Genomic DNA, 15,625 nt, shown 5'->3' with positions numbered 1-15,625 from the left:
AACAAAGGTCCATCTAGTCAAGGCTATGGTTTTTCCTGTGGTCATGTATGGATGTGAGGGTTGGACTGTGAAGAAGGCTGAGCTCCAAAGAATTGATGCTTTTGAACTGTGGTGTTGGAGAAGACTCTTGAGAGTCCCTTGGACTGCAAGGAGATCCAACCAGTCCATTCTGAAGGAGATCAGCCCTTGGATTTCTTTGGAAGGAATGATGCTAAAGCTGAAACTCCAGTACTTTGGCCATCTCATGTGAAAGAGTTGACTCATTGGAAAAGACTCTGATGCTGGGAGGGATTGGGGGCAGGAGGAGAAGGGGACGACAGAGGATGAGATGGCTGGATGGCATCACGGACTCGATGGATGTGAGTCTCAGTGAACTCCAGGAGTTGGTGATGGACAGGGAGGCCTGGTGTGCTGCGGTTCATGGGGTTGCAAAGAGTCAGACACGACTGAGCGACTGATCTGATCTGATCTGATATGTACCAGATATTCTTTATTTGTTCATCTGTTGATTCACATTTAGGTTGCTTACACGCCTTGGCTGTTGTAACTAGAGCTGCAGTGAAACATTGGTGTCTACGTGCCTTGTTGAATTATGGTTTTCTCAGGGTATATTCACAGTAGTGGGTTTGCTGGGTCATATGGTAGTTCTATTTTTATGTTTTAAGGAACTTCCACACATTCTCCACGGTGACTGTACCAGCTTACACTCCCACCAGTAGTGCAAAACAGTTCCCTTTATACCACACCTCTTCAGCATTTATCGTTTATACCATTTTTTGATGATGGCCATTCTGACCACTGTGCGGTGATACCTCAAATGAAATAAAAACTTCATCTTTACTCTTAACCAAATAGCTAGTCTCATTTCAATCCTCCTTTGAACTCCAATTTTATTCAAAACATTGTAACTGTTTCAAAATGCAGCTGTTTCATGCTTTGAGTATCAATAATATGTTCTGGACCTCTTGTCATTTTCCAGTATCTGAGGAGTAAACAGCAGTCCCAGATGATTCAATCCTTTGGCTCATGCAAATTTCAAGTCCCTTAGCAGCACTGTTTTTTGCCTAATAATGGTAGAATTCAGGCTTTTTGTGTTTTTCAAGTGTCCCCTACATAGCTTTTAGAAGCTGTATATATCCTAAAACATTTTAAACATCTAAAAACTTACATTCTGAGATTAAAAAGTTGCAAAAAAGATAAATTTTACAGTATTGTATAAATATTTTAACCTCAGATTGTTGTGTTAATCTTTTAAATGTACTAAATGACTACAGATATCATTTTAGTTGGATATCTATCATTAAAATTATATATACATATAGGTTCTTCAAGTATTGCATATTTTTAAATCTCTTTTTTGCTCTCTTTGAATTAAGTTTTCCATTCTACAACCAACTCATAATTTTTTCTAACCTAACTTTACATTTAAAAGTGTTTTATTGATAACAATATTATTTTTTCTCCATTATTACATATATAGCATTTACATGTATATGCAACAGCTATGTACAGTTCACTTTTTAACAACACAAGAGATCCAGATGCTGACCCTCTTCTATCAAAACTATAATTAACATTTAGCTTTTCATATCCAAAGCCTTTCAGTTCAGTTCAGTCACTCAGTCATATCTGACTCTTTGCGACCCCATGGACTGCAGCATGCCAGGCCTCCCTGTCCATCACCAACTCCTGGAGTCTACTCAAACTTATGTCCATTGAGTCAGTGATGCTATCCAACCATCTCATCCTCTGTTGTCCCCTTCTCCTCCCACCTTCAATCTTTCCCAGCATCCGGGTCTTTTCAAATGAGTCAGTTCTTCACATCAGGTGGCCAAAGTATTGGGGTTCCAGCTTCAGCATCAGTCCTTCCAATGAACACTCAAGACTGATCTCCTTTAGAATGGACTGGTTGGATCTCTTTGTAGTCTAAGGGACTCTCAAGAGTTTTCTCCAACATCACAGTCCAAAAGCATCAATTCTTCAGCACTCAGCTTTCTTTATAATATAACTCTCACATCCATACATGACTACTGGAAAAACAATAGCATTGACTAGACAGACCTTTGTTGGCAAAGTAACGTCTCTGCTTTTTAATATGCTGTCTAGGTTAGTCATAACTTTTCTTGAAAGGAGTAAGCATCTTTTAATTTCATGGCTGCAGTCGCCATCTGCAGTGATTTTGGAGCCCCCCCAAAATAAAATCTGCCACTGTTTCCACTGCTTCCCCATCTATTTTCCATGAAGTTTTGGGACCAGATGCCTTGTAGTTCATAATTCTAGTATCAGAGGGAAGAGAGAAATGGCAGAACCATGAGATTCCTACGCACGTGTCAGTTTCTGCTCATTACATGGGTCAACACCAGTCACAGGGACAGGCCTAATGTTAATGGCAGAGAAGGCACGGGCACCCCACTCCAGTACTCTTGCCTGGAAAATCCCATGGACGGCAGAGCCTGGTAGGCTGCAGTCCATGGGGTCGCTAAGAGTCGGACACAACTGAGCGACTTCCCTTCACTTTTCATTTTCATGCATTGGAGAAGGAAATAGCAACCCACTCCAGTGTTCTTGCCTGGAGAATCCCGGGGATGGAAGAGCCTGGTGGGCTTCTGTCTATGGGGTCGCACAGAGTCGGACACGACTGAAGCGACTTAGCAGCAGCATATATGTGTGTGTGTGTAAAGAGTGAGAGACATAACTTTAAAATATCTTGTCACCGCAAGTTGTAAATCTTTTTAAAAGTTTGGATTCCTTTTGCTTTAATTATTTTACCTTTAGGTAAGAATCATTTGTGCCTCATATTAGAAAACACAGATTATTATTTATTGTTTTATTTAATCTTTTATAAATGAAAGGAATAAATGCTTGTTTACCTAAATAGTATGTAACTGAATTCAATAAAATTTATTTGGAAGCTATCACTTTTAGATATCAAAATGTATTTTTAAAAATCAATCAGCAGAAAATTCTTATTTTACTCTCTTTATTTTTGTTGAGAGCACCAATTCACACACACAAAAAAAAGTTGTCCAGGAAGTTATTTACTTTCTCAATTTCCTTAATGTGTACAAAAAAAAAAAAAAACTTATACTAATGATTGTGAATCCTACTCATTCCCTTTTTCTTAGAGGAATCTTATTTATTTAACTGGGCACTCTCAAAAATATTTAGAAATATCAACTAGTATTTAATTCAATCTCATTTGTCAACACAATATTCTTGATAATAGGCTTTAATCTTATTACATGATTTAAGCATATTTTCAAATGTAGATGTGAAATATAATGAGTGAATCAGAGAAGAGTCCCTCCATTCTCAGTAAGAAGACCACAGTGCAGAAAGAAGACCAGATAGGTATTTCTACAATGACTTTCTAAACCTTTTGGATATTAGGAATACCCATCTTGTGATCTGGTTTCATGAATGGAATATATCAATATTATCGCTGTATTTAATATATTTGACAAGGGCTCTGTTTAGTTGGTTTTCGCAACCTTTCTCTGTGGAAACAAACCACTTACTTTTTGAATACCTAGGAAACATCTCACTTTGTCACCCAACATAGGATATATGCAAATTATTGGCATTATAATTTGTGAAAAATATTCAATTTCTAAAGACATTCTTCACCAATAACAGAAATATTTAAATGACAAGAAAGACACAAAGAGTATTGTGGGTTCAAATTCCTCAACACCTTTATTTAATTTGGAGAGCAGAGACTTGCACACTGTAAAGTCAATGTTAATTAATAAGATTTGTGGTCAGTAAGAATTATACTTTTATAAGTTGCAGCAAGAGCTATTGTGACACGGGAATCAGAATAAGACAACCAGCAAGACAGCAAGAAAACACAGGTGTAACATCAAATTTAGGGAACATAAAAATGGGAACATGCAAAAATTAAAGGATCTAAAAGGAAGAGTCTCAAAATTTGCTGCACACCCACATGATCTTTGGAAAATTTTGACATATCCTTTAGCATGTGCATACTGCATTTTACAGATTACAGTTTTAATACAGCCAGAAGTGAGACATGGCAGAAAGAACATGGACTTTGTGATTGGTCTACCTTCTCTTTGAACAATAGATCTGTAACTTACTACCCTTGTGGATTCCTTATATCCCCAGTTAGTTTTAGTTAGTTTATGTTTAATATGTAAAAAAAGAGATATCGATTATTTGGTTGAGATAAGATTTATATGCAATAACCTGTGCAAAATACCTAGCATAGTGGTCTAGTAGATAATTGGTACTCAAAAATGTTACTTCCATCTTATTTTCCCTGTACAAAAAATACTTAATTTTCCCAGAACTCACTTTTGCACTTGATGCAACAAGGAAGATTACAAAGACTTCAAATTGTCAGTAATTTAATTTTTTTATAAAAAAATGTTTATTGAATTACTACTATATGCAAAACTTTACAACCTCCATGTACTTTATGGTCTAGATTACCAAAATCATTTCATGTTGTGATTTTTGTACAGGCATCCAGAATGTAAATTTCATAAGTATTTGTAAACATTTCTATGGAGAAAAAGAATTGTTCCTGTGCCTAGAATACTTTTGTCAGCCTGCTCATCATGGTTTGCCTCCCAAAGTCAAGCTTCATAAGGGAGGCAAGCTGGAATGTTTCTGGCCAAAAGTGAAGTTAGAATGTGGGGAACTGGGCAGTTGTATGAATTTGTTGCTTAATGGCATCAAATAAAGACATCATTATGCATCTTTCTTACCAGAGTGATGGCCTCCTTTGTTAGATCACAGACACTCAAGAACTTTTGGTTAAAGCATTGTCTCCTCTCTCCATATTAGCAGTTAAATTGTAGGTGGGCTTCATCTCCATTGGGCAACGTCTGGACAAAAAATATCATAGTTTGCTTTTGCAATCTATATTCTTTTCCTATGGGTTTCTTGGAATGACAAATCAGTGTATCTATAAATGTGTCCTTTTTAGTCAGTCATTATTTTATTAAAAGGCAATTCAAGTTTTATGGGCTGAGGAGTAACTTACTGTTCAGGATACGGGAACGTGAAAGTATCAGTACTCTGGTATATTTCTATAATTTATGTTTAAAAATATAATGTCTCTAATTTCCAACTTCTTAAATAGTAGCAACAGTAGCATTATTACTACTTAAAACTATCATTATTTTTCCTATTAAGAAGAATTATTAGAAAGTAAATATAACAAAAAATTGTACATCCTAACATAATCAAATAAGACAAGTTTGAGGCTTTGTCAGTAACAGCACTTGTAATTAAAATTGCCATTGATTCGTGTATATATTTCTATCTGTGAGTTCCATTGTAGGAAAATAATTTATTTGAATCTACATAAGGGTATCATTTCTTTTTTTTGTTGCTGTTGGCTATGGTCAGCTGAATTAACTACTAAGTTCTTACTATATTTTATAAAGACTAAATCAGGGGAAGACTGACCATCTAACTGATAGAAAAGTATATAAAAGAAGAAAGAAAACATAAAGAAAAGAAGGTCATTAAATAAAACAAATGGTTTTAAAAAATGAAAAGAAAAAAGAAAAAAAAATCAGTGCTTAAAAAAAAAAAAAAAACTTGCATCCCCCCAAAAGAATGTTTAATGCTGAAATTTGAGTATGTCATTCAGCTGTGAAAATTACCTACTTATTTTATGGAATTTTTCTGAATATATTTGAAAAGCAAAGTAAAATGATTTGGATGTTTTGAAAATTTAAAAATGGCTGCATGGCCCCCAAATTTCTGCAAAGTCTAAGCATGTTTAATGCATTTGCTTATTTTTTTACTTTACCTTATTCCGCAGACCATTTCAAGCAGCACAGAGTTTCAACTTATAACATGCAGCATATCAATAGAGTTAGAGTACTTACTCTGGCTTCATCCTGCAAGGGTTCTTTCTGACTGCTGTATTTATTCTGGACACCAGAATTGTGCATACATTTGGTATGGTCCATCTGGCTCAGTAGAAGCACTGACAATTGAAAATATAGAGAAAACCACTAACATTAAAGAATCTACATGATGGAACAAACCAGTTGCAAGTTGTTAAACTGTTAACCTAACCACATACTTTAATCTCAACAAACCATGATTAATAGACCAGCCTACCTACAGCATGGCTAAAAAAGCTCTCTGCCAGAAGTAAGTTTAAGATTTAGATATGTTTCTGAACCTACTTAAACATTTAAAACATATTTTACACAAAAATCTTATTATCTCTTTGCTAATTATTGAGATTGTTCAAAATTCGAAATTTCAAGCATAGAATATCTACTTGTATATCTGTTTCACTTTGGGATTTTTCTATATCTATTTCTTTCTCAAATCCTTGAAATATACAATTTTAAATGTTTACAATTTTCAACCCATGCTCTTAGGTAAACAGTCATAGGAAGTCACTGAACACCCATTGTCTCAGTTCATTTCAGTTCAGTTGCTCAGTTGTGTCTGACTCTTTGCAACCCCATGGACTGAAGCATGCCAGGCCTCCCTGTCCTTCCTCCAAAGTCTTCAAGGAGGATTCCTTCCCTTTTTCAGTTTCTGATGGCCAGAGGTGTTCCTTGGCTTGTGGCAGCATCACTCCAGTGACCAAAACCATCCCCAAGAACAGAAATGTAAGAAGGCCAAGTGGTTGACTGAGGAGTCTTTACCAATAGATGAGAAAAGATGAGAAGTGAAAGACAAGGGAGAAAGGGAAAGATACACCAACTGAATACAGAGTCAAAGAGAATAGCAAGGAGAGATAAAAAGGGCTTCTTTGTGAACAATGCTAACGAATATAGGAAAAAATTAGAATGGGAAAGACTAGAGATCTTTTCAAGAAAATTGGAAATATCAAGGGAACATTTCATACAAGGATGTACCTGATAAAGGACAGAAAAAGTATGGACTTAACAGAAGAAGAAGAGATTAAGAAGTGGCAAGAATGCAAAGAACTATAAAAAAAAAAAGTCTTAAATTATCCGGATAACCATGAATGGTGTAATCACTCACCTAGAGCCAGACACCCTGGAGTGTGAAGTCAAGTAGGCCGTAGGAAGCATCACTAAAAACAAAGCTAGTGGAGGTGACAGAAATCCAGCTGAGCTATTTCAGATTCTAAAAGATGGTACTGTAAAAGTGCTGCACACAGTATGTCAGTGAGTTTGAAAAATTCAGCCACAGACTGGAAAAGGTCAGTTTTCATTCCAATCCCCAAAAAGGGCAATGCCAAAGCGTGTTCAAACTACCATAAAATTGTGTTCATTTCACATGCTAGTAAGGTTTTACTCAAAATCCTTCATGCTAGTCTTCAGCAGTATGTGATCCAAGAAATTCTATACGTACAAGCTGGATTTAGAAAAGGCAGAGGAACCAGAGATCAAATTGCCAACATTCCTTGGACTGTAAAAGGCAAGATAATTCCAGAAAAACATCTACTTCAGCTTCATTAACTATGCTAAAGACTTTGTGGATCACAACAAACTCGAAAATTCTTAAAGGGATGGGAATAACAGACCACCTTACCTGCCTCCTGAGAAGCCTTTATGCAGGTTAAGAAGCAACAGTTAGAACTGTACATGGAGCAATGGACGGGCTCAAAATTGGGAAAGTATTACAAAGCTGCATAATGTTACCCTGCTTATTAAACTAATATGCAGAGTACATCATGTGAAATACCAGATTGAATGAATCACAAGCTGTAATCAAGTTTGCTGGGAGAAATACCAACAACCTCAGAAATGCAGATGATACCATTCTATTGGCAGACAGTGAAGAGAAACTAAAGAGCCTCTTGAAGATTGTGAAAGAGGAGAGTGGAAAATACTGGCATAAAACTCAACATTCAAGAAACCGAAATCATAGCATGTGGTCTCATCATTTCATGGTAGATAGATGAGGAAAAGTAGGAGCAGTGGTGGGTTTATTTTTTGGGGTTCCTAAATTACTGTGGATGGTGACTGCAGCCATGAAATTAAAAGACAGTTGTTCTTTGGAAGGAAAGCTATGACAAACCTAGACAGCATATTAAAAAGCAGAGTTATCACTTTGCTGACAAAGATCTGTCTAGTTAAAGCTGTGGTTTTCCCAGCAGTCATTTATGGATGTAAGAGTTGGACCATAAAAAAGGCTGAGTGCTGAAGAACTGATGCTTTGAATTATGATGCTGGAGAAGATTCTTGAGAGTCCCTTGGACTGCAAGAAGATCAAACCAGTCAATCCTAAAGGAAATCAATCCCAAATATTCACGGGAAGGACTTACGCTGAAGCTGAAGCTCCAATACTTTTACCACCAGATGTGAAGAACTGACTCATTGGAAAAGACTCTGATGCGGGGAAAGATTGAGGGCAAAATGATAAAGGGGTGGCAGAGGATGAGATGGTTAGATAGTATCATCAACCAAATGGATGTGAATCTGAACAAACTCAGGGAGATAATGTAGGACAGACGAGCCTGGTCTGCTGCAGTCCATGGAGTTGCATGCAAAGAGTCAGCTATGACTTCGGAGAAGGCAATGGCAACCCACTCCAGTACTCTTGCCTGGAAAATCCCATGGATGGAGGAGCCTGGTAGGCTGCAGTCCATACGGTTGCTAAGAGTCGGACACGACTGAGCAACTTCACTTTCACTTTTCACTTTCATGCATTGGAGAAGGAAATGGCAACCCACTCCGGTGTTCTTGCCTTAAGAATCCCAGGGACGGGGGAGCCTGATGGGCTGCCATCTATGGGGTTGCACAGAGTCGGACACGACTGAAGCGACTTAGCAGCAGCAGCAGACATGACTTAGTGACTTTAAAACAACAACAAAAGGTATAGTAGTGATTATGAGATGGTACAAAAGGGCCTTTTAAGGGTGTTGATGGAAGGAAAGCCGGGAAGAGGCAAGGTAGCGACCTTCTCGTCTCCTGCGCCTGACACTTCCTGGGACCCGTGATGCGAGGCAGCTGCAAGGAGCGATGAACGGTTGGGGTTGAGCCCCGAGTGAGCTGAGGGCTAGCGCTCTTCTGGCCCTCCACTCTGGGCCCGCCCCACTTGAAGAAATAAGTGGTGGATTGGCCCCCAAGTAAAAGCACAGTGTGTGTATCCAATCTGCCCTTTTCCCTGACCAACAATGACTTATATCGGATATTTTCCAAGTATGGCAAAGTTGTAAAGGTTACTATAATGAAAGATAAAGATACCAGGAGGAGTAAAGGGGTTGCATTTATTTTATTTTTGGATAAAGACTCTGCACAAAACTGTACCAGGGCAATAAACAATAAACAGTTATTTGGTAGAGTGATAAAAGCAAGCATTGCTATTGACAATGGAAGAGAAGCTGAGTTCATCCGAAGGCGAAACTGCTTTGATAAATCTAAGTGTTTAAGAATGTGGGGAAAGTGGACACTTAAGTTATGCCTGTCCTAAAAATATGCTTGGAGAACGTGAGCCTCCAGAGAAGAAAGAGAAAAGAAAAAAAAAGAAAATCCGTGAGCCAGAAGAAGAAATTGAAGAAGTAGAAGAAAGTGAAGATGAAGGGAAAGATCCTGCTCTTGACAGCCTCAGTCAGGCCATAGCTTTCCAGCAAGCCAAAATTGAAGAAGAACAAAAAAAAATGGAAACCCAGTTCAGGAGGTCCTTCAACATCAGATGATTCAAGACACCCAAGGATAAAGAAAAGCACGTACTTCCATGATGAGGAGGAACTTAGTGACTAAAAATATACATATATTATGTAAATATCATTAAATTTTTTTTTTTTAAGTCTTGGAGTACCAAGTTCCCTTGGGACTAAAAATTACTTTTAGAATTTGAACATAAGAACACTTAGTACCAAATACTTTTTTACTTTAGACAGTTGATAGGGAATGGTAATTTTATAGTATCATGTTTACCTTGCATCAAGATTTGCTAATAATCATTAATCTTGAAAAGTTCATTTGAATAAAAAAGGAAATGTACTACTATCATAACAATGCTATCCCAAGAAGAAAGTCAAAGTCGCTCAGTCATGTCTGACCCTTTGTGACCCCATGGACTATACAGTCCCATGGGATTCTCCAGGCCAGAAATACTAGAGTGGGTAGCCTTTCCCTTCTCCAGGGGTCTTCCCAACCCAGGGATCGAACCCAGGTCTCCCGCATCGCAGGCGTATTCTTTAACAGCTGAGCCAGAAAGCTAGATAGTAAAAAGATTTGAGACGTTCATTATAAAAGTTTATTCATGATTGATTTATATAAGAGCTTTTGAAATAAATTTCATCTTTAAAACAAAAACTTCATAAAGACTGTGGAAAGTCTGGAGTGATTTATTGTTATTCATGTTAATAAAGTTTTCTCAAAAGAACTTTAAAAAAAAATAAGGGTGTGGATCATTTCTATTTTTGACTTGGCTATTATTCGATGATGTATTCACCTTGTGATTACTTATTAGACTGTGACACCAATTTGTAAACATTTTTGTGTATTAAAAAGAGAAACATAAGGGTGGAGTAGTGGTTACAAAGGGAGGTTTGGATTTTCACAATGTAAAATTATTGACTTGTTAGGCTTTCGATCTCTTGTCTAGGTTTCTGTATATCCAACTTTGATCTCCAGAATTTTTCTAATGGATGGCCACTAGATGCTGTTGGCAGTTTAGGCCCAGGGAATCACTTGCTTTAAAGAAAGGCTATATTTCTCCAACATTCCATTTCCCTATCCATCTGCAACCTTGCTGAAGGAGATTATTTCCTGATGTAACACAATAAATATACCATAATAAAGCCTTCCCCCACCACAGTGAACTTGGTATTGCTAGCTCATTTGGTAAAATGAATGCACCTCCCTTGTCCCCAACTTGTGACAGAAATAATAAATAACTTTGCTTTCATTTCACAAAAGGAAAGCTGGATGAAAGTAATTTCAGTGATTTGCTGGGGTTGCTTATGGGGTCACTAGCAAAGTTGGGATGCAGACTCTCAATTGATATCTCCAAGTGCGTGTTTCCCCTGCCAGCTACGGGGCTGCTGGGGAGAACTTTTCCCAGGGTAGCACACTAGAATTCACTTGGTGGATAAGGTCCTTGTTAGGTTTCACACAGGAAGAATGAAAACTGAGCACAAGCCTTCAGGATACACTGCGATTATTGTGCTACAGGCTACAGTGGGTTTACCCAACAGCTGCAAGATCACAAGTTCAGAGGAAGTTAGATAAAATGCCACTGCACTCAGGGGTTCAAACTTGAAGAGTCATATTTCATCGTGCCTTAGGAAGTAAAAAAAAAATAATAATAATAATAACAATAGTATCACCGCAACCTAACAGCAATGACCTTCGTGTCGTAGTTGGAGCGGCCGTCTGAGGAAAATCGGAGCAGAATTTGTGTCTTGCTCCAGCTCAACACATCATACATTCGGAGAGTCAGTTCTCTCATGCAAGTAGGCTGCGGATGTGGCGTCAAACAAGGGAAATGGTTTCTGGTGATGAAAGGTTGGGGAACCAGGCTGGATCTCTCATTGCACGCGACTGTCTGTTGCATGCGCCATCGGGGGCGTCACGCGATTTTGGCACTGGCCTAGAGGACCGCACAGCAGTGGAGTCAGCAGGCACTCAAGTTCTGCGACACTCATAGAACTAAATAGGAAACGCAGTGGATTTCTTGTGGCCTTTAGCAATATGTTTTAAGTTGAGGAAAACTTACAGTTGGGAGCCTTGTTCTTTCAGATTGATTTAAATCCTCGGTGTTGGTGTGTTTATGTGATTCCTGTGGGGCTACGGCCACGAAGTACTCGAGTAAGAGCTCTAGAGATAGAAAAAATAAAATCACCAAACAACAAGACACCTCATTTCTCACAGCCAGGGTGGGTTAGGTAACACACAGGCTTGTGAAGAGTCTCGGCGAGGGCGGATTACTGTCACTGTGTGTGTGCTGAGTCACTTTAGTCAAGTCAACTGTGACTAGAGAGCTTCCGAATTTGAATTCCAGAGAAGGAGCAATGTAAAGCAATATTAGCTGTGTAAGTGTGGATAACAGAGATTAACCTGGAGTGTATGCAAAAAATCTATTTGAGTGAGAAAGAGAAACAGAGACAGCAAGAGGGGAAAAACAAAATCTGCGTTTTTCTTTTTTAGAGGGACACACATGAATGAGGAAAATATACTAAAAGAAGAAATTTTTATAGCCCTAATATTTCAAATTTAGAATCAGCCATCTTACACAGAGTTTATCTGCACTTTTGGAGTATGAATTAGTTGGCCTTTTGAGAAGATGACATTGAGACAAAATTTCATTTCAGGCCAGGACCAAGAAGAATTTGGGGCTCTGATAAATGCAACTTTGCCTTCCCCACCCAGAGATACTTGCAGCATAAACATATATAAGCACTCAAAATAAAAATGAGTATATATTTGAAAATCTGGTTTTGAAGAAAGCCAGAGACGTTCTAAAGAGAAAATAAACTTACACAGACATTGCCTGATTTTCAAACATAAACAGGTGATTATATCACTCTAACTTTGGTCCTCAATTATCTTTTTGAATGAAAGGACAATGTATAAACATTTTGTTCAGAAAACTGTTTCTCTTAAATAATAGTCTTATGGAGTGGCTTGGAAATACTGGCTTATCGGGGGAGTTAGTTTACACTAGAACTTCAGAATCAGCTAAAACAGTACCTTGGTTTCCCTCTGGGATATTGCCTCTGAATTGCATTGTCTAGTTGATGTTATAGCTCTTGCATCAATCTTAAGACTGAGAAAACAAAATCATATCCTTGAAAACAGTATAATCCACCCGACATCCCTCTATCCCAACGTATGCTATATTTATCAAGGTCTCAGTCTCTTCACCCAAACCACCTTATAGTCCTCTTTAATACAACCCCCTTTACCACGCACTGTGTTGAAGTTTTCATCCCACTGACACTCCCATTGCTTGTCTAACAGGAATCCCAATAACAAAGGTATGAATGATAAGCAGAAAACTCTCCAATTCTCCCTTTCTTTAAAAAAGGTACATGTTCAAGTAACCCATGATTTTAAATTATCATAAGGATAAATAGAAAAATATTTCATCTAGAATAACATTGAAAGTAAAACATGCCAAACATTTTGAGATTCCCCAAAAGTGATGTTTCATGAGAAATACATAACTTTAAATGATTATAGCAGTAAAAAATAAAGCTCTAAAATCAATGACTTAAAGTAGTATCACAAGCATCTAGATAAGGAAGAGCTTAGTAAACTTCAAAGAAGGGGAAAAAATACTTGATAAAAGAGCATAAATCAATAAAAAGACAAGAAATTGACATTAAAATTAAATTAACATTTATGCTGCTGCTGCTGCTAAGTCACTTCAGTCGTGTCCGACTCTGTGCAGTCCCATAGACGTCAGCCCACCAGGCTCCCCCATCCCTGGGATTCTCCAGGCAAGAACACTGAAGTGGGTTGCCATTTCCTTCTCCAATGTGCGAAAGTGAAAAATGAAAGTGAATTCGCTCAGTCGTGTCCAACCCTTAGTGACTCCATGGACTGCAGCCTACCAGGCTCCTCTGTCCATGGAATTCTCCAGGCAAGAGTACTGGAGTGGTTGCCATTCCCTTCCCTGGGGGATCTTCCTGATCCAAGGATCCAACCCGGGTCTCCTGCACTGCAAGCAGATACTTTACTGCTGAGCCACCAGGGAAGCCCCATCACGTTGCTGATTGATACAGATATTCTCAAGCTTGCCACACCCATATCAGAGCACTATACCTCTCCATGCATCAGATGAAGGCTACATACCCTTCCACTCATTTGCCACAATTACTGCTACTCTTTTCTCCTAATGTCCAATGGATTTATTCCAAAATGGTTTGAAACCACTCTCCTCTTAATAATGTCCTCTTACAATCTTTTAATGTGAATATACTTTCAGATGACTGCAATCTGAGATCCTTTCATTTACGTATTCCGTCTGCTTTGCTTAAGCATCACTCTCTGGTCCATACATCTAGACAAGGCTAATCCATCACAAGTATATCTCAATAACCAAATTCAGTTTTAGGTATCTTCTCACTGCCTGCAAGTTTTCCACCTGTGATCTTTCACATTAATTCATATGTACAAATAGATCCTGTTCAAGCTTTTATGAGGCCCATGGCCACTTCCTATTTTGGGATTCTCCTACCTTTAAGTAACTGTTGCAAAGCAGTCCTACTGTGCATGGCTTTTTCATCCACATCAACCCTCCATGTCCTTCCCTCTTGCTTGTACCTGGTCTGATAAATGCTGTTGGAGTAATGTGCAGTAATGCTCCAACCTTCTTCACTATGAATTAAATCTTGTATAAGTCTTTGAATAGCCTTCATGGAGGCTCAATAATACTTTTAATTGTGGCAACACACACACGTTAAAGCACCTAAAACGCATCCTGGGGTTTAAGTGCCAATTGTTATATCTCCTCTGTAACCACTTTCCCTAATTCCTCGGCCTCTTTCCACTTTATGATACATGTTTTATTCAGATCATTCTATACTTACCACAGCAGTACTTTCAAGTATCTTCTCTGCATGAACCTTGTTTCCTGTTTAATATTCCATCACCTGGTCAACAATCATTCATTCCTAGAAATAATTCTTCAGAACCTCTATGTGCAGAAAAGGCTGAAAGTCAATGTATTCCATTCTCTTAGAATGAAAAAAAAAAACAGATATTTGTAATCTTCACATCACATTATACTAGACAGAGTATAAAAATAAGATTAACAAGAATTAGATCTTAGATTAACTTATTATTTATTTTTCTAAAAAAGAAATACATGTTCATCTAAAATTCCATTATGTATATTAAAGTGTATAAAATAAAGGATTAGAAGTGTGCATTCTCCAATCATAAATTCATTCTCTAAAGACAAATATTGTAGATTGACAATTTGTAACACTGTTGCAGCTCTTTCTGATACTTATAATACATGCGTGGGTCACAAGATAATAGTTTTGCTACTTGCTTTATTATTCTTAACCATCCAGTTTCATTTTTCTATACAACTACATACAGATAACATTATCTTATTTTGGTAACTGGATAAAGTTTTTGGATGATTTTGTAAATTGAGATTCAGAAATAAGACAAATCTTTAAAATATACACTATTATTGACCATTCCATTATGCCTTCTTAGAAAGCAATGTAATAGAAAGATAGTTTCTTCTCTGTGATGATCCACTTTGTTAATCATCTGCCTCTCCAGAATTGTTAACAATAGTAGCTTTGAAAACAGGAAGATATTCTCTCAGAGAAAGATCATATCATCTTCAACATAGAGTTCTGATTATCAAAAACACTTTTACAAAGATAAGTTGTGAGTTAGATAACATAATTTGGCCTTAATTTTACAAATCTATGACAAATAATAAGCTAGAATGGGTCTCAACTGTACTTCAAGAACCACTCAGATTTGCAAAAGTTTCTTGGTTCTTCCAATTGTGAATCTCTTGCACATCAAAGGTTGATAAAGCCTCATATGATTAATAGTCATTCTTAATTAACATAAAAGAGCACAGTATATCAGAATGCCTCTGATCTTGTAAATTTTATTACTGGTTGTTACAAAATTCTGAAAGCTCACAAAGCATATAATATGGAAGGCATGAAAAGGAAATGTTCTACTTGGGAAATAAATTTTGAAAAAGTGAGACCTCCAGTTCT

General features: G+C 37.5%; 1 pseudogene; it reads left to right on the top strand.

Moving 5' to 3' along the window:
• The window catches only part of LOC147363888 (zinc finger CCHC-type and RNA-binding motif-containing protein 1-like), a 77,022-nt pseudogene extending 67,330 nt beyond the window's left edge, over positions 1-9,692 (top strand).
• The last annotated feature ends 5,933 nt before the right edge of the window (positions 9,693-15,625 follow it).

Source organism: Bos grunniens, chromosome 10, assembly GCF_055505025.1.
Source record: "Bos grunniens cultivar Pamir isolate PY7600 chromosome 10, Bosgru_T2T1.0, whole genome shotgun sequence".
Lineage (NCBI taxonomy): Eukaryota > Metazoa > Chordata > Mammalia > Artiodactyla > Bovidae > Bos > Bos grunniens.
This window is presented reverse-complemented; position numbering and strand designations above follow the sequence as displayed.